The sequence below is a fragment of the Delphinus delphis genome, chromosome 13, assembly GCF_949987515.2.
Source record: "Delphinus delphis chromosome 13, mDelDel1.2, whole genome shotgun sequence".
NCBI classification, from domain to species: Eukaryota; Metazoa; Chordata; class Mammalia; order Artiodactyla; family Delphinidae; genus Delphinus; species Delphinus delphis.
This window is the reverse complement of record NC_082695.1, coordinates 32,775,153-32,795,158: the sequence shown is the minus strand read 5'-3', so window position 1 is coordinate 32,795,158 and position 20,006 is coordinate 32,775,153. Positions and strand designations below refer to the sequence as shown.

Sequence of the window (20,006 nt, the reverse complement as noted above, 5' to 3'; positions counted from 1 at the left end):
GAGTACAGGCGACCTGCCGATGATTTCGAAACGGAAGTAGTTGGGGAAATGAAGTGGTGCTCGAAGCCTCAAATATATTGTGAAACACAAAAATCCTGCCGGTGAGAGCATTAAAGGGCCGACCACAGCTGTGCTTCAGAAGACCCACGCTCACTCCCCCCCGTGATCAGGTTCTGAGCCTGAGAAGAACTAACCCCATTCCTTGTCTCAGGCGGAAGTCCCCTGCAAACTTTCTACCCCAGTCCTTACTGAGAAAGTCTAGCTGTGGATCACTCTCTGAAGCCCGTTAAACTTCATTAGTTTTTGTTTACAGCCACAAATTTCAATTTTGTATCACAGAGTTCAACTTTCTCTGAATTTTTTTTTTAGAGAAAATCCTTCCTATTAAACATAACAAACATGTTCATTAAGTTTAAAGATTTAAATGATCATTTATAAATGTAAGATGTAGACATATGTGCTGTATTTTTGGCCATAAAGCAGTCGATTGGAGAAAGAAAAAAGGCAGTCATCTGGGGAAAAAAATCCATCAGCTTAATTTATGGTGATATGCAGTATCATATTTTCATCAAAGGTCTTTTAAACTTGGCCTTGGAGTCTGAGATGGATTAAGTGGAAGCAATTAAGCTAAAGTACATTTTGTTTGTGCAGTACCAACATTTCACATCTCGTACCTTAAGTGTATTTGTCTTTAAGATTTAATGTAGTAAGAGAAAAATAAGAAAATTGATAAACAATGGGCATACCAAAGAGTACATATCCAGAAGACGTGTAAGTGGTATGTATTACTATGCAACCGCAAATATACTGGAAATTACTTAGTCCCCTCAAGCATGACTATTTAGGAGAAAAGATAAATGTAGGATACAAAACTGAAGCCTGAATTGTAACCAGCTGAATAATCAATGTTGTATTTGAAAGAAGTTTAATAATGTATGAAAATAAATTACATGTTAGCTAAACTGTGTAACATTGTTCAATGGATATAAATAAATGGTATGACAATGAAATGCTGCTCGCTGGTTTAAATCCTTTATTTGTAAATAACAGCATATTGCTTCTGAATAACGCTTAACAAATTATAAAGTTTGCACCAAAAAAAACTGGTTCTTCTGATGCTTCCATTGGTATGATGTCCAGTTTAGAGATAAGAACACAGAGGTCCAGAGGAGTTACATGGGAGAGGCAGTCTTAGTGCTGCCTATGACGGTGGCTTTAACAGGTAAACCTGGCTTTGAGTCTTCCTTATGTCCCTTGCAGCTGTGCGGACCTCGAAGCTTTCCCTCTGTAAAACAGGTATGAAACCATCTACTTCTTTGTAATGGTTGACATTAAAATGAAACAAAGTATTCCAACTTGGTCCAGTGATAACACGTCAAGCATCCCACAAACGTCAGCCATTGATATTATCAGCCTACGTGATTGATAAATGGCAGAATACGTAATACAGAACTCACTAGGCATTTTTGTGGCAGGAGCACATATATAGCTCCTTGTGGTACCAATAAGCATCCTTAGTATTAATATGCCCTGCTCTTTCTTCAGATATCAATTATCTGCTTACTGTCTAACTGCTTTAACTACAACACAACACACACACAGACACACACAAATACATACCAGCGTCTGGCCAAGTACTTTCTCAATGAGTAAAAACAAACCAAACCAAAACAAATACAATAAACCTTCCTCTACAAAGCCTTCTACATCCTCTGAGCCAGCAGCAGACCCCAGCCAGGCCCTCAGTGGAGGAATTATTCTGGTCACGCTGCCGGCGGCCTTGGGCATTGTTTTATTAGCTGTCTTCTGGCTGCTGTCTTCTTCCTTTTGTCTAACAGGTGGAATGATTAGCTCAAGCACAGACCACTGTACTAACTGGTTCTTAATTTTCTGGCTTCTCACCATTTGATTACTATTAATGAACCACAGCTCTCTCTTGAACAGACCAGATTTTTTCTTACTATTTTAAACATATTTGAACACTATAAACAGTCCTTAAGACAATAACATAGTGGTCCATTCTTCTCTCTGAAGGGTTTTTGGGTTTGTTTCTGTTTGTTTGTTTTGGCCCTAAGAACTAAGACGGGTTGTCTAGAATCCGCTATAGATGGTTATATGTAAACAATGAAATTCCTATCTGCCAAACATCACCATGGCCGCCGGCCAGCTGGATGACACTGGAAAGGTCTCTCACGTTATGTGGGCCTTCACCTTCTCATCCTTGAGTGAGGATATATGACTCCATGGAGCCAGGTGATCACGGGCTTGAGGCTGTAACTGGGCACCTGTGCTCATGGCCAACATCACTAACGATCACAGCTCACTCCCCCGTGCAGCCCAAATGCGGCTTCAGAGCCCCACCGCACACGTGATGACAAAGACCCTGGCGATGGATGGAGTCGGTACAGGACACCAAATGGGACTATTCTGCAGCCCCAGACAGGATCCCCTCCGCAATCACTCCCAACTCCCCCAGATTCTTGATTCTTCTTACTCAGGTCATTTTTTTCTAGTGCATTATCTAACTTCTCAAGTCAATTATTTCTACATGTTGACACTGTGTGCATCTTTAGGTAGTAACATCTAAAATATGACTGAAGCTCAACCGTCACTGGGCCTTTTAGAGAATTTATGTTAAATATTCGGTTCCCAAAGATAGGATGTTCATTAAGTCATCAAATCTGGGCATCTTACTTTCATTGGGTATGTTTATAACAGCTATAATGAGTCAAGAATTCAGTAGAAGATAGTGGGAAGCAGTTGCATAGCACAGGGAGATCAGCTGGGTGCTTTGTGACCGCCTGGAGGGGTGGGATAGGGAGGGTGGGAGGGAGGGAGACGCAAGCGGGAAGAGATATGGGGACATATGTACATGTATAACTGATTCACTTTGTCATAAAGCAGAAACTAACATACCACTGGTAAAGCAATTATACTCCGATAAAGATGTTAAAAAAAAAACAGAATTCAGTAGATTAAAAAACATTTTTTGGACAGAGGTATTCTAAAATCAATGGGTAATTTACTTAACTGGAGACGATGAACAGCTTTTAGTCTCATTTGCTGTTTCCTGTGAGTTGTTAAGTCACGTCTCTGACTCAGATGCATTCGCAGTCTACATAACCATTGACTTTTAACACCTGGACGTTAAGGAAAGTGGACTTTGCTTTCCTGGAGTAACAAACCAATGGTGGACTACCCTCTCTCTACCCTCTTTTTCCACTTAAAATTGGGTTTCTCTTTGAAATAGAGAAGACGAGGATACGTCCATCATCACCACTCAAACACAGCAGATGAAATAAGCTTTTCTGCAGCATTAATGAAACTTCCTGCAAGTCCAAGATAATTCAAGATTTTTACAATGTTGGTAAAACACTGGTTTTCAAGGTCTTATCAACCGGCATCACCTGAAAGTTTACATTAAATTTTTTATTTGTACTTTTATTTGTCTAACAACTTAAAAAAACTAATTTCAGAATGTTTTAGGATGGGAGAATTTCCAACATTTCCCAAAGTAGAACAGCATCACGAAAGCCTGCATACTCATCACCCAGTTTTAACAAATGCCTCTGAAGACAATTTTGGTTCCTCTGGAGTTCTGCTCCACTCATCCTCCCCCTGGGTACTCTGAAGCATCTCAGCAAATAATTGTGTCTCTATTTATCTTAGTATGTAACTCTGCTCTTTTAAGAAATGTAATCTCAATAACTTCATCACATCTAAACAAAAGTAGCAATCAGTTCATAATATCACCAAATATCTAGTCAGGACTTTAATTTCCCCAATTATTTCAAAGATTTTTTTTTCTTTTTCATTTTCTTTGATTAGCCCATACACCGCAATCGGCTGACATATCTCTCTGGTCTCTCTTAATCTGCAAGTTCTCCATTTATGTTGGTTTTCCCCTTGAAATTAACTTGTCTAGGAGACCAGGTCATTTGCCTGTAGAGTTTGCTCAGTCTAGACTTGCTGTTTGCATCTCCATGGTGTAATTTAACATGTTCTTTTGTCTTCTGTATTTCCTGTAAACTGACAGTGAATCTAGAAGCTTGACCACATTCTTGTTCGACTGGTTTCCATAAATGACGCTGTGCAATTTCACCACGAGGCATAAAGTTAACTCTTGCCTTTTTGTGATATTAGCAGTCACTAACGATCGTTGCCCTAGACCCATTAATCTGAGGTGGCAAGATGGGGATATTCGAATCCGAACCTTGGTCCCCCATTTATTAGTTGGAGTATGTCTATGAAGAGACACTTCTCTTTGTCAGAATTATTTATCCAGTGACATAGTCTGATGACGGAAGCCAGGATCAATGCTCACACCTTTTCCTTTACCCAATTTCAAGATAACGAGTTGGCTTTCTAGCACCATCCAGGAGTCACCAATCAGGATTTTTGTCTTATATCATCGCTATGAACCCACGGGCTAAATCAGGCTTGACATGTTTCAGTCCATTACAGGTGTTACCCATATTGATGCTCTAAATGTCCCCAAGTGCTCTGCCTTACATTTTGCCTGTCAACTCTCATCCTTCACAATGCTTCTCCAGTCCCACTTCTTTACAGCATTTCCTGTCCTCCCAGCCAACTGTGACTTCTCTCACCCTTGGACATTAGAGCACTTTATGGTACCAAGAGGGCACCTTCTATATTCTGCCTTCTGTCACAGCTGTCTCTCTGTGCGCTCGCCTTATATCCCGACTGACTATATAAAGACACTCCTGGTGGCAACGTGCCTCCTATATTTATTTTTTATGGAGCCTCATTTTGGTCAAATGCCATTAAGAGAATAAAAAGGTAACGTGATGAAACTTAAAATTTTTCTCACTAGCATATCATAACCAATGTTGCCAAAGCAAAATTTTAAACTAGTGGTTTTTCAACCGTGGATCCTGGGAGCATCTAAAATATGCCAATATCCAGGAACCCACCTCAGGTCAAATAAGTCAGAATTTCTGAAGGCGGGCACCAGGCCTTTGTATGTTTTCAAGATCTCATTTGCAGGCATGGTCAAAAGGTACACTTAAGTTTACAACTTAAAAATTCTTAAATGGAGGACACTAAAGCAATTTTTCTTTTCTTTTCTTTTTTTTTGAGGAAATGTGTAACTTCTTCAGATTTAGATCCACACCAGTTTCTTTCAGGCCTTCTTGTACCAACACTGATAGCTGCATTATGATCAACTTTATTTACACACACACACAGTCTTAAAATCTTAAGACACCCTTTCCAACAAATTTTCTTAAGAAACGTTAATTTCTCAAGAAATGAAAAACGAGCCACATGCTGAAATAAAATGCTACAAATGAGCAATGATAAACCACCAACCTATAAAACCAACCAATAAACCAGCCAAACAATGAACCTGCATTTAAAGCTATGAACGAAATACACAAAATAGAAATGTTTTTGAGTTCGAATTTTTTTTTTTTTAGCTCTCCCTCGGTAGAGCTAAAACATACAGACTTTAACTCAAGAACCTGCTACCTTACTAAAAAATGACCCAGGTAGGTAAACAAATGTCTTGATTTCCTCTTTTGTGAACAAGTAAAAGAATTCACATCTTCCCCAGCAGGTTAGGGAGGTGATGGAGAGGAACAAACACTGGGCACTGAACCCAGGGGAGGATGGAGGGAGGAGCTGCTGTTGATTGACAGCTGACCAGGAGACGGCACACCTGTGGACGCGTCCTCTGAAAATGAGCGCCGCCTTGATCCTCAAGTCCCTGGAAATCGTGTCTTGGTCTGTGCTCAAGTCATGAGCGCACAAGCAGGTAGCACAAATTGTACTAAACCCCAGCACAAGACTTCAACAGAATCTGTCTTTTCTTTCAGTCTCACAAAGCTATGAATCAGCCTGGGGAAAGGCTAAAAGCTGAAATTAGAGAAATTTGTAAAGTCAAGTATAATCTTCTCGTCTTAGAAAGACGGGCTGCAGTTCTTATTTATCTGAAGCTGCACTATCACAAAGAAAATGAGGCAGAGCACGTCGTTCTGCCTGAGAACTGGAGCTAATCAATGGTCCCTACTTCTTGGGCGGGGGGAAATGCGGAGGGGCAGGGGAACCAAAGCCATCAGCACCAGGGCGTGTGGATATATCCTTGAGGCTCCGCGGGATCTATGTGCGCATTTCTTTAAACCGTCACTGAAAAAAAAGCCTCTTGTTACATTGGCTCAGGCTTATACCACGTGCGTTAATACAAGGAAACATATAATATTGAGACCCTTCAGGGAAACGGACACTTCCGTACCCTTATTTCAGCTGCTTTGAAATTTGAGGGAGCGCCAGCCTGTAAGCACTTTATTCTTTCCATCATATATCTTCTTCAACTGGACTGCTGATTTTCTTCTGAAATTATATCTTTCTGTGTATTGTTGCACTTTGTGAACTTGTATTTCTGCTCCCTGAGGACAGGAAACTGTGCAACCTTTTTAATGCCCCCGACAGAGTGTCCTAAACACAGAAGACATTCAACATATGCGCCTAATAAACACTCCGGGCATGAATCTGAAGGAGGAATTTCTCCTCACATTATCTTCGATTAATCTCGATGAAAAATGCCATCATTTTTTTTTCATGCTTCCTTCCCTAATTGCATATTTCCACACTGAATGCTTTTCCAGTCTCCTCACTTCTCAAGGTCAACTGGAATTCTCTTCATTTCTAAACGATGGCAACGCAATTTGCCTGGTGTTATAGGAGCACGTGGAGAGCTCAGCAAACTAGCTAAGCTTAAACTTGAGCCTAAATCGGACACCTGGACTCTGTGTAGGTTATTTTTTCCTGGGTCTTCTTTTTGCTCTGTCAGATAGAAAAACGTTCTAACACAGTCTGCCCTGAAATTTAGGTGGATTAAAAAAAAAAAAATCTACACTTAGAAAATACCAAGAGGAATAAAAGATGATGATGGTGTCTGGTCTGTGACAACAGTCCAAAAACACTTGAGATCTGAGGCCAGGAAGGTCTAAGAAGCAATATATGGCCCCAGCTGCCCTGTGCACATCTACTTCCATTTGGGGCTTTCTGTCTCAAGTGTACTTTCAATGCCAAGTTTAATAAGCACAGTAGGAAGTCCATTATCCCCGTCACTACTGCCAGGATCCATGCCCAGAGGGGCAGGACCTAGTCTATGTACTAAATCCCAAGCGTGATCCGGGCAGTGAATTCAGAGGGCTGATGTGAGAAGCAGAGATGACTTTTTTCTGCCTAGATGTTACATATCTTGCTAGCTCTTTCTTTAAATTCACAAGCAATCAGCTTTTTAGAAAACCATAATAGTTCTTTTCACATTATTAAGTCAATCAATGATTATTCTGTCACTTTCTTAAACTCAGTTCAGTTAGCAATAAAGATCTGAAGTGGCCTGTTAAAATATGAACCTGGGACCACTTCCTGGTCTTGCTAAGTTTTTAAACACAAGAGTGATTTATTTATTTATTTATTTTTTGCGGTACATGGGCCTCTCACTATTGTGGCCTCTCCCGTTGCGGAGCACAGGCTCCGGACGTGCAGGCTCAGCGGCCATGGCTCACGGGCCCAGCCGCTCCGCGGCATGTGGGATCTTCCCGGACCGGGGCACGAATCCGTGTCCCCCGCATCGGCAGGCGGACTCTCAACCACTGCGCCACCAGGGAAGTCCCACAACAGTGATTTATTTCCATGTCTCAACTGTCTAGAAACTGAGAATTCATCTAGCATTATTTAAATATCTTCAAAATGTAATTTTAAAGATATTATTCCTATCCAGTTCAAGTCGGTTTTCCCACCATTCTATTCTAAGTGAGGCACATCAGACAACCCCAATGCTGGACCCTGGCTCTACAACTAGCTGGCTGTGAGGTGAGACGGTCACTGAACCTTTCTGAACTTCACTGCCTTCATTAAAAAATGGAAATAATATTGGTCCTTACTCATAGGATTGTTGCATTAAATAAAACACAGGAAAGCATACGTATTGCCTAGCCCATGGGAAACGATAACCAATAAATGCTGGCGATTATTAGTAGGCCCTTTTCATAAGAAGCCCAATACATTTAGGTTTTCTAAGGCTGAAATTTGGTATAGAGATTGACATACCACTGATGCCTATTTCATCTGCAGTGAAATCATCCCATGTCTCTTGTGAAAAATAAATCTCACTGTACAGGGAAAAGGGAGAAACGGTTGAAAGAACTATTATTATCAGTCAACCAAGGGTACATTCAATTATCCTTTGCAAACACATACAAAATGGTTTTCAGCAGGCACTGGGTACACTGGCACATTTTAGTACATCCTAGGCCAAAACATGACAGTTACATATTATCATAGACATGGTGTGCAGCACAACCAAAACAAATGCAGTAGAGTCGACCTAGGTTTGACAGAGATTCTCTGAAAAAATACTTTTAGCACACACACGGCAAGAGTCCATTTGCGCACGTGAAGCCCCTCCGCCTTTTTTTAGAAAGATGCCTTTTTCTTTCAGCCACAATCTGTTCCTGTCTTCATTTGTTGTCACCATTTCAGCCTCTGTTTGAAATCAGACTTTTGTGCTCAGAGCCATGTACCGTGGTAGATGATAGCTTTTCAGTGAAGCGTGCTTCTTCCTGGCAAAAACATTGGGCTCGCTTTTTCACAAAGAGTTTCACATCACACATATGAGATGTTGGCAGCGAGCGGTCAGACAACATTTCCTGCTGTTAATCTGCTAAGGATTCAGGTCACTAAGCCAATGTGTGCCAAACGAATGCAGAAAAGGAAGCCCTCGGGAAGAGGGATGTTTGAAAGAGACAGACTTAAACCTGAATCTTGTAAAAGAACTACAGGGCCTAATTCAGAACGATGCGGGACTTCGTGAAATTCTTCCTGGGAGAGGAAGTACTTATGTCTCCTTTCCAAGACAATTCTCAAAAAAAAAAATCAAACAAAACCCAAATTGTGATTCATAACTCATGTGGTCAAATAAAGCACTGTAGGCAATGCAAATGTTGACAGTGAAAACACAACTTTTAATGATATACATTTAACGAGTAGGAATTTGTAGAACGGCCACTTTTCAGTCCTATAAGGCACTGAAGATCAAAACCATATAATAACAGTAAGTGCTTTAAACAAATAAGTCTTAAGTGAACCAGTGTCCATCAGCTATTTCCTCTTATTAACAGGACAAGGCTGTGAGTAAGCACACAGAGGAAGGATTTCAGGGTTATTATGCAAACCACTCACATAATTAAAAAATGTAATTATATCATTTCGCTAGTTAAAATAGAGGTTTTAAATTAAAATAATTGTAAAACCTATGAAAGACCTATAATGAAAACATAAATAAATAAAAAAAATAGGACAGCTGATGACACTTTCAATGACACTTAAGGTCGGTCTGGCCTTCACTGAAAGCATATCATATTTTGGATTAGTATTTAAAATCCAGTAGCTGGGGAGAAAAAGCCTTTGTAAGCATCTAACTTTTTGATTCTACTTACATGTTCTCCAGCTTTGTCGGACACGTGCAATAGCCAGTGTGGACCACCTGGGGTACCAGCAGGTCTACACGTCCAAGGCTGGGATTGCTTTTGGACCTCGCTGTCTCTATCGGGGGCATCCTGAGCTCCTGAGCTCGCAATCCTGAAGAGCCAGCATTAATCCTATCGGCCCAGCAGTTCCCACACCTGGGAGCGGGGGTGGGAGGAGCCTGCTCTGCCCTGTGAAGAAGCGAGGCCCAGGCCTCATTCTAGAACCAGATCAGACCCGTCCCCTCGGGTCAGCACAAGGTCCCCTCACCGCAGCCGTCCCAAGAGCTCATTTAACCACGAGGGAATGTTGGTCTCTGCTGACTCCTGAATCTCAGATGGTGATTTCTTTGAGCTTTGTGGTTATTTACTTTTAAAGCACGAATTGCATCAGCAAATGGCAGTAAATAACACTCACATAAAAAACTGAAATGGTTAGGCAAACTGAATCCAGAAGACAAAGGGCTTTCAAAGTAGGTACAGCCCTTTGCCCTAACAAACAGCTGTAACGTTCTTTCACTGACAGGAGAACTTCAAACCATTCTGTTCAAGCAAAAAGTAAAGTATGACACATTCAGATTATTCTGATTTTTCTTGGGCTCACAAGATTGCCGCTGTCTTTCCTGGACCTTATCGGTGTTCAGAGCTGAACTGGGAGGTTCGGGGCTGAGGGACTTTGGGAAGTTCTTCGGGACTTGAGTGATGCTCTCCCTTCTCTGAAGGCTGAGCCTCTAAGTCAGTCCTGCCAGCTCCCTCCTGGCTTAACAAGGACTGAGGGTAGCAAGACGCCTGCGATCTTGGGGGCTCAGGAGGATGTCAAGTGAAATTCAAAGGAGATGAGCCCGAGATTTTATCAAATGTACTTTCACTTCTGTCTTTACATTCAAAAACTCTTTGTGAGAATATACCCATGTGGGAAGACCAGAAGTTGGCTATCAGACTCAGCAGTGAGAGCACAGACAGCCAGACTGAGGATGCGGTCAGACCCCATCATCATGGTGGGGGAGGTCCCGCCTGCCTCTTTGGCTCCCCCCGCGGTGCCCCCTGGCCTCCCCTGACCCCCTACTCCATCACACAACCTTCCTCCAGCCCCTCTCCCTAGGCTTCCTCCTGCCAAAGTCTGCACAAGCCACCTTCACACCCTGGACCCTTCCACCCGTCCAGCCTTCAGATCTCTCCTCAAGCACCCCTTCCTCAGGACTCTACCCACCCCCCACCTCCAGGACCAGGTCTCAGAGAACGTGTTTTTATATCTTCTGCATCGCACTTGTCAGGGCGGCAATTTCACGCTGCTTTGTGTTGTAATTTGAGTAATGGTAATGCCAGCCGCTCAGGTAAGCAGTTTCTACCTGCAAATGGATTCCCAACACGTACCCCTGAGCCTGGCAGAGAGCAAAATTAGTATTTTTTGAAACAGGAAAGAAAATCAAGTGAAATAAGTGCATCTGGGGTTTATTTCCTGTTCAAAGCTCTTCAAAAAACTGCTACGTTCTTTGAAATTTATTCAGGATCAGTTTATTTATATTTTTCTACCACATGGGTATAATCTGCTCTGGCCAGATCTAGAGTGTTGGATTTTTTTCCTAATTTCTGCAAGAAGACAATATTTCATCCCTGCAGGTGGTAGACCTATTAGCTTTTTTTTTTTAACATCTTTATTGGAGTATAATTGCTTTACAATGTTTGTTAGTCTCTGCTGTATAACAAAGTGAATCAGCTATATGCGTACGTATATCCCCATATCCCCGCCCTCTTGCGTCTCCCTCCCACCCTCCTTATCCCACCCCTCTAGGTGGTCGCAAAGCATCGAGCTGATCTTCCTGTGCTATGCAGCTGCTTCCCACTAGCTATCTATTTTTCATCTGGTAGTGTATATATGTCAATGTTACTCTCTCACTTTGTCCCAGCTTACCCTTCCCCCTCCCCGTGTCCTCAAGTCCATTCTCTACGTCTGTGTCTTTATTCCTGTCCTGCCCCTAGGTTTATCAGAACCAGTTTTTTTTTGATTCCATATGTATGTGTTAGCATACGTATTTGTTTTTCTCTTTCTGACTTACTTCACTCTGTATGACAGACTCTAGGTCCATCCACCTCACTACAAATAACTTAATTTCGTTTCTTTTTATGTCTGAGTAATATTCCATTGTATATATGTGCCACATCTTCTTTATCCATTCATCTGTTGACAGACACTTAGGTTGCTTCCATGTCCTGGCTATTGTAAATAGTGCTGCAATGAATATTGGGGTACATGACTCTTTTTGAATTATGGTTTTCTCAGGGTATATGCCCAGTAGTGGGATTGCTGGGTCATATGGTAGTTCTATTTTTTTAAGGGATCTCCATACTGTTCTCCATAGTGGCTGTATCAATTTACATTCCCACCAACAGTGCAAGAGGGTTCCCTTCTCTCCACACCATATCCAGTGTTTATTATTTGTAGACTTTTTGATGATGGCCATTCTGACTGGTGTGAGGTGATACCTCATTGTAGTTTTGATTTGCATTTCTCTAATGATTAGTGATGTTGAGCATTCTTTCATGTGTTTGTTGGCAGTCTGTATATCTTCTTTGGAGAAATGTCTATTTAGGTCTTCTGCCCATTTTTGGATCGGGTTGTTTGTTTTTTTGATATTGAGCTGCATGAGCTGCTTGTATATTTTGGAGATTAATCCTTTGTCAGTTGCTTCATTTGCAAATATTTTCTCCCAGTCTGAGGGTTGTCTTTTCCTCTTGTTTATGGTTTCCTTTGCTGTGCAAAAGCTTTTAAGCTTCATTAGGTCCCATTTGTTTATTTTTGGTTTTATTTCCATTTCTCTAGGAGGTGGGTCAAAAAGGATCTTGCTTTATGTCTTGATTTATGTCGTAGAGTGTTCTGCCTATGTTTTCCTCTAAGAGTTTTATAGTGTCTGGCCTTACATTTAAGACCCATTAGCTTTTAAAATTCCACCTCAAATGTTGCAGGTTAACTTCCTGATAAATTTCTCAATTTCTCCTGAAGGGCGAATGGTCCTGAGCTGGGGCTTCACTCCATTACTTTCATTTGATACACGCTCTACCCCTCACGCTGAAATAGAAAAACCCAAGGTGGGTTATGGTTTCTAAGGACCTTCCGTGACTAAACTGCATGAGATCAGCCTGAACTCCCAGGTATCAGTAATCCTGCACCTGCTCAGTAAGTCTGTCTGATGAACGTGGAGAGCAGTTCCATGCATAGGACCGGGATGCGTCCTGGATTCTCCTTTAAAAATTCTTTTTAAAATGCCTGGTTAAGTAGCAGATTAGAGAGTTAACTACTAAGCGTGCAATTGGTCCTGCCACCTAAAAACTTTTCTCAAACTGAAGTCAATATTTTCGTAGGAGTCACAATATTTAACGGGCTTACAGTTAATAATCCTATAAGGGGAATGAACTCATTCACACACCTAGGCACAGATTTTCCTGTGAGGTTACCTTGAAGAGTACAGAGGAACTTATGCTGCTCAAGCTTTAAAGTTTTTCTGAGCTGAAATCATTGAAGTCCTGCTCTGTCCACAGTGTCAGGGCCCTGGGCATCCTTTGTGTCCACACTGGCCTAGATCCAAATGTTTGAGGTGTGTCTTAACCTCACCCTCAGGCATTTTTGTGGCCACGTCCTTGGAGAAGGTGGGTGACAGTCTTTCTGCGAACACGCTCTCATCAAGCCCTCACCTCTTCTGAGATGTCAGTAGCATCCCTAGCTCTCCTGTTAAAAAATATAGTTCTCCACTGAGCCGGCAACTTAGAAAGCTGCACATCTCGGATACTTAAAGAGAAGCATCATCTCAAACAAATCGTTACTTAGCGCTTCTTTTTTTAAATTTTATTTATTTATTTATTTTTGGCTGTGTTGGGTCTTCGTTTCTGTGCGTGGGCTTTCTCTAGTTGTGGCGAGCGGGGGCCACTCTTCATCGCGGTGCGCAGGCCTCTCACTGTCGTGGCCTCTCTTGTTGCGGAGCACAGGCTCCAGACGCGCAGGCTCAGTAGCTGTGGCTCACGGGCCTAGTTGCTCCGTGGCATGTGGGATCTTCCCGCACCAGGGCTCGAACCCGTGTCCCCTGAATTGGCAGGCGGATTCTCAACCGCTGCGCCACCAGGGAAGCCCAGTTAGCGCTTCTTAAAGGTCTGACTGAGAGAATCGACCACCACTGAGACTTTCCTGACGGCTATTCCTAATCTCCCAGAAGAAGCTGACAGAGAGCTTCTCTCAAACGGCGGGACCCGGAGTGAAAATTCTAGCCAGCAAGTGGAGTGCTTTTACTGTGTGGACGCTGTGAGGCGAGCGCTCTGAACACACGTTCTGTGGGTTCATCTCTTTCTGGCTTCTTCCTCTCATTTTCTCTTGGCCCCGCTTTCTGCCTATTTATCTTCTTCTCATTATATTATGTGTATTTCTGTAAAACACCTTAAATCCTCGTGAGAACATGGCTGGGTATACATCGTAGAAGCCCCAAGTTAAAATCAAATGTTATTTCTGAAACAAAGTACCTTTACAATTTGGACGGGGTTTTTTCCCCTATGACGACGACTTCTTGACTATTAAGGAAGCTCAGCAAAACCTGATATTCCCGATGGTGCTTTTTTTTTAAAAAAAGAATAACTGGAGATATGAACTGAAGCATTTTGCTTGGGGTAATCCTTGAAAACCATCCCGTGTGCTTTACAAGTTCAGTATAGGGGCATTTCCCTGAAGAACGTGGTGGCTCTTTCAGTGACTTTATTTGCCGTCACCATGGCATCCCATAAGAAATAACAAGTCTCTTTATTCCTTCCAGTTTCCCAAACACCATCCTAAGAACCAATTCTTGTGCTGGCTGTACGTCCGCATACCATCGCTCATGCTTACACGCAGCCGCGGGGCGAATGAGGTGCATTTCGAAGTGTAAATATGACTTCGAGATCAGAATTTCTTTCACCCGTATTAGAAAGTGACCCCAAATGTGCATACCAGCTAAACACAGCTGTCTGTCACGTGTCCGACACAGCCAAGATGTCTTGTTTGTCAACGAGAAGAAACCCCCACTGATCAAAGCCTTTCATGAATTAATGCCTAACCCGGCCATTTAAAATTGCCATTTGTAGAGACATCCTGGACCCAAACTGCAGGAAACAGTCACTAGGCAACACCAACAAAATAGATTGGTCTTGGCAGGAGAAACAAACGGAAGACCCAAATTCCATTTATCTAGAAATAAAATACCCACAATAGTCATCTGACAAGGGAAATCGCACCAGGTTATAGGAAGCTAATGTTCTTGATGGAAGTGTGATGTGTTCCAACAAAAAGATCCCATAACTTAGAATCTGTGACCTCTTCTAGAAGAAACAAAAACTTGAAAGTGTTCTGGCTGGTCAATACAACCCACAAAATTGAAGAGAAAAAGGGTCCTTGGCTTTTCGGCCGTCGAGAGAGGGAACCCGGGGCTCAGCACTAGATGCCCCTCGGCCCCGGACCCGAAGGAGGCGGAGGGTGGGGAAGGGGGTGGTATTTCCTGAATGAACAGCAGGGCGTGACCACAGCCCCCGAACTGGAAAACTGCGGGCGGCTACGTATGGGGGTGAGGGGGGCGCGTATTTTTTTCTAATCTGAGATTAAAACGTTCAAGAAAACTTTCCGAATACACCATCCCCTTCACAGTTACTTAAAGATCACGATGACACAGCACGCTAATGTAAAATTGGTCCTAACAGCCTTCTTACATTGTTCCAAGAAACAGGGATCAGTCGTTCCTTACAGGAAATATTAATGTTACAGTTCTTAACACTTTGTATAACTGAAATTCTAATGTACAAAAGACAGCAAAAAGCCCAACTAAAGAAATAAAAGGGTGGCGCGAGAATCCATCACAATGAACGACGCTAAATTATTTCTCGGTGGACAGCGCCTGCGGCAATCCCCGGCCGCCTGTTTTCTACGTTCAATAGTGCCACGCCTGGATGGCAGTTAGAAAGTGATACTGAGAACGCTGGCCTGTGTAGATTCTCTCTTGGATCTGTTTGAAGGAGACCCACTCGACCATAATCACTGCTGTAATGTCCCCATGGGGTCAGGCACGCCCGGTTCCTAAGCTGGGCTACACTCCCCACCCCAACTCTAAGCATGAGTGTTGCCCAGAGCTCTGCTGTTAATGCTCTTCGCACTCATTCACTGGCCCTCTGCACGATCTCATTCACTCGTGCATGTGAATTAGTGTGAGAGATACTGGCTCCCACAGAGCCTACCAGCCTGACTTCTCTTCCAAAGGCCAAACAATGTATCCAATTGCAAAAGCAGATTGCTACTTTCATATTCCAAGCACCCTAAGTTCAATAGGTTTAAATTAGATTCACTATCTTCCCCCACAAACTTTTCTCCTTATACTGTATTCTGTAAATGTGGACGCCATTATCAGTTACTGTCTCTTCCACTACCGGCATCCCTGCTCACCCATCCAATTAATCAAGTTTGCTCATTTTCAAGACAGTTCTTTAAAATCCATTCTCTTCCCTCTGTCCCACTTTAGTAGAAGTACGTTTTCAAAACACAAATGGCCAAATAGCTCCCCTCAGAAGCACCCCATCACCTATTGTGATTTCCCCTCTCCCTGGTGTACACGCCCCACGTGATCCCTGGGACTGCGGATAGAGTGGATCTTACTTTAATCTAATGATGAGGTTACATTAGCTGGCACAGCTGACCTTATGATAGGGACATTATCCAGGTAGTCCTGACCTAATCGGGCCTGAGCCCTTAGAAGCGGAGAGTTTTCTCCAGCTCATAGCAGAAGTGGGGTTGGCAGAGAGACCTGACGTAGAGGGCTCTAAGGTGAGTGAGGTTCTCTGTTGCCAAGATGGAGGGAGACTCACAGACCGGACAGCCAACTCAGGAGCCCCAAGTGGTCCCCAGCTGACAGCCACCAAGACAGTGGGGACCTCAGTCCTACAACCAGGAGGAAATACATTCTACCAACAGCATCAAAAAGCATGAAGATGCATCTTTCCCTAGACCAGCCTCCAGACGAAGATGTAACCAGTGCCCAACATGATTTCTGCTCTATAAGACCCTGGGCAGAGGACTAGCCAAAAACTGTGAGGTGATAAATACGTGTTGTTTTACGTCTCTAAGCTTATGGTAATTTGTCACACAGCAGTAGAAAACCAACATATACAAACGATACCCAACCTTGTTGGCAAGTCAAGCCCATCCTCCCTCATGCGCCCTTGGTCTTCCTTTCCAGCCTCAGCTGCTCCTGACATTTCAAATTCTCCCTGTGTGCTTTTCACATCTCCTTATCTGCCCAAATTCTAAAGAGAATTATGTAAATATCCTGAGTGTAATTAGAATTATTCTGGAAATATAAAAATAAGTAAATAAGGGAATGCCGCTTAACTTAAATATCACTGCAGGGAAAGTCAGCCAACATATTCTAATAATAAATATCTATCTGCCAACAAGTGATTGGACACGTGCTCACCATTTTTAACAGCATGAACCCCTGTTGAGGAATCTTTGCTTGTAAGGAAGTATTTACAGACAGCTAAAGCTCTGGAGTCATGCTTTTTATACATCAGCCCTATTTCAAAACCTAGATCCTAAAAAAGAAAGAAGAATCCAAGAAACGTGCCTCAAACAGCCACTCCCAATTTCTTCAGGCAAGAAAGCTCTCTACAATAGCAGAGGATCCGTCCCAGCATGAAATGGAAGTGAGCTGAGTAGATTTCCAACTCTTTCCTTTTTCTGAGTGGCTCCTATTGTGTCCCTAGTTATTTTATTAAAACCCAGCACATCACAAAACTCCTAATAGGGTAAGAGTCAAAGACTCCCCTATTCTCTACTTGCTACACAAGGGCAAATACAGGATGACCTGCACTTTATAAGACACTTAAAACCGAATAGTAAAGAAGCCTCTTCGAATACACTACTCAGAGTTGCTATGAAAGAAACCGGAAAATACAAAGAATCAAGGCTTAGTGGAACTAGAAAGACCATTAAGGGACTTCTGAAGGGAACGAGCGTGAAGGAAAAGCAGTGTGACCTCGTCAGACCCCTTCTCTAATACCTTCCTATACACCTTGAGGAGTTCATCACCGAAGCCAAGGACCACTGCCTCCTCACTCACCATGAAGTGGGAGTCCGCTCAGGAAAAGAAGCTAGCACTGAAAGCCAGAAAGGGGGTGTGTATAATTATTTTCAGTATATATTCAGGCTTGTTAAACACCTACTGCTTCTGACACAACAGCAACAGACCCTTAGCTGCATCTTCTGTCTGATCTCAGCAGGTGTAAGCCGGACAGTGTGAGAAAAGCAAATTTCCTGTTTTCTAGCTCAGTGTCTTAGTCCTAACAAGCTTCTAGGTAAATGGGTGTTAAATCTTAAAACACAAGCACAGTTACCTCCTGTTCCTATTTAATACGATCATTCAGCATTTCCTGAACTGTCAGATGAATGATTAGCTGATATGGAAGCACTGATAATATTCTTTCCAGGTTGGGGAAAAAACCCTAGAAAGGGAGAGTCAAGATGAAATTCACTTTCTTGCACTTAAGAAATACTTTCCAGTGTCTAATATACTATTAGGTGATAAGAGTTACTCTCTAAACAGTGTGGAGGCTAGGATCCTGTGGTTTTGTTGTTGTTGTTGAAAAGACTTAACATTTTTAGAGCAGTTTTATTAGGTTTGCAGCAAAACTGAGGGGAAGGTACAGCGATTTCCCACATACCCCCGGCTCACATATATACCTGTGCCCAGCCTCCCCCATCATCAACGTCCCCCACCAGGTACATTTATTACCATTAATGAACTTACACTGACACGTAACACACCCTAAGCTCCTAGTCTGCATTACAGTTCACCCTTGGTGGTGTACATTCTATGGGCATGGACAAATGTATAATAACATCATTGTATCGACAGTATCCTACAGAGAATCTGCACTGCCCGAAACATCCTCTGTGCTCAACCAATCCATCCCTCCCACCTCCGACCCAACCCCTGGCAACCACTCATCTTTTTCCTGTCTCCATAGTTTTGCCTTTTCCAGAATGTCCCAGAGTAGATGGCATCATACAGTATGTAGCCTTTTTCAGATTGGCTTCTTTCACTTAGCAACATGCATTTAAGGTTCCTCCGCATCTTTTTATGGCTTCATAGCTCATTTCTTTATAGCGATGAATACTATTCCATTGTCTGGGTTCTAACACAGTTTATTTTTCCATTTACCTATTGAAGGATAAAAGCAAGCCTTTAAAATGTATGAAGCTATGACTCTGTTTCTATGTTAAAAACCTACCACTCTCTATACAGAGTCTTTTATATTTATATTCTTAGAGACAAGGCCCAGAAGGATCGGCCTTAATGCTTTATAGCATGAAAGGTCCATAAGGTTAGCGAGCCTTTCAAATTAGCCAGTCACTGTAGGTCCAGCAGGGACCTACATTACAAACAAATGGCAAACCAAGACGCCACCCAGGCTGGCGCTACTGTCACATACCGCCTCCCACAGTTTAATATTCTTAGGCTCAAAATTCAATTCTTGGGCGCAATTCTGGTGGCACAGTGCTTAAGAACCTGCCTGCCAATGCAGGAGACACGGGTTCGAGCCCTGGTCCGGGAGGATCCCACATGCCGCAGAGCAGCTAAGCCTGTGCGCCACGACTACTGAGCCTGCACTCTAGAGCCCACAAGCCACAACTACTGAGCCCACGTGACACAACTACTGAAGCCCGCGCGCCTAGAGCCCATGCTCCGCGACGAGAAGCCACCACAGGAAGAAGCCTGTGCACCTCAATGAAGAGTAGGCCCCGCTCGCTGCAACTAGAGAAAGCCCACGCGCAGCAACGAAGACCCAACACAGCCAAAAATAAATAAATAAAAGAAATAAATTAAAAAAAAATTTTTTTTTAATTCACTTTTTTAGAGAGTCAACTGAGAAAACGTATTCTACTGTACAACAACTCTCTGGTCTGCTTTGATTCGTGATACCTTGATATATATTCAATTATTAAGACACCTGTACATTATGAGTTTCATAAACACATTTGTAAAAGCCTGGGTGTGAGTGATCCTTTTTACTAAAACACTACATGCCGGTTCCACTGCTGGATGAAGGGATTACAACTAAAATTAGAGTTCAACATTTCCACTATTCTTTCATGGACATATTTCGAGCAGTGCAGCATATTTCGAGCACTGCAGGATAAAAACTGACAGGGCAAGGACCTACTGTATAGCACAGCGAGCTACATTCAATATGTTGTAATAATCTATAATGGAAAAGAATCTAAAAAAGAATATATATACATATATATCAATATATGTATAAGTGAATCACTTTGTTGTATGCCTGAAACTAACACATTATAAAGCAACAATATTTCAATAAAAATTTAAAAAGAAACTGACAGAACAAGTGTCTTAGCACAAGTCCCCAGTTATTTAAGAAAGTTAAAAATTTGACACAGCTGTATCCAATTTTAAATTAATTTTGAATTTTTAAATGGCCCTCTGTTTACTG

The 20,006-nt window shown here is 42.4% G+C and overlaps 1 protein-coding gene across 15 annotated transcripts in view; it reads right to left on the bottom strand.

The window, feature by feature from the left end:
- EPB41L3 (erythrocyte membrane protein band 4.1 like 3) overlaps positions 1 to 20,006 on the bottom strand; it is a 133,292-nt gene that overhangs the window by 51,161 nt on the left and 62,125 nt on the right. The gene's annotated exons all lie outside the window — the stretch shown is intronic.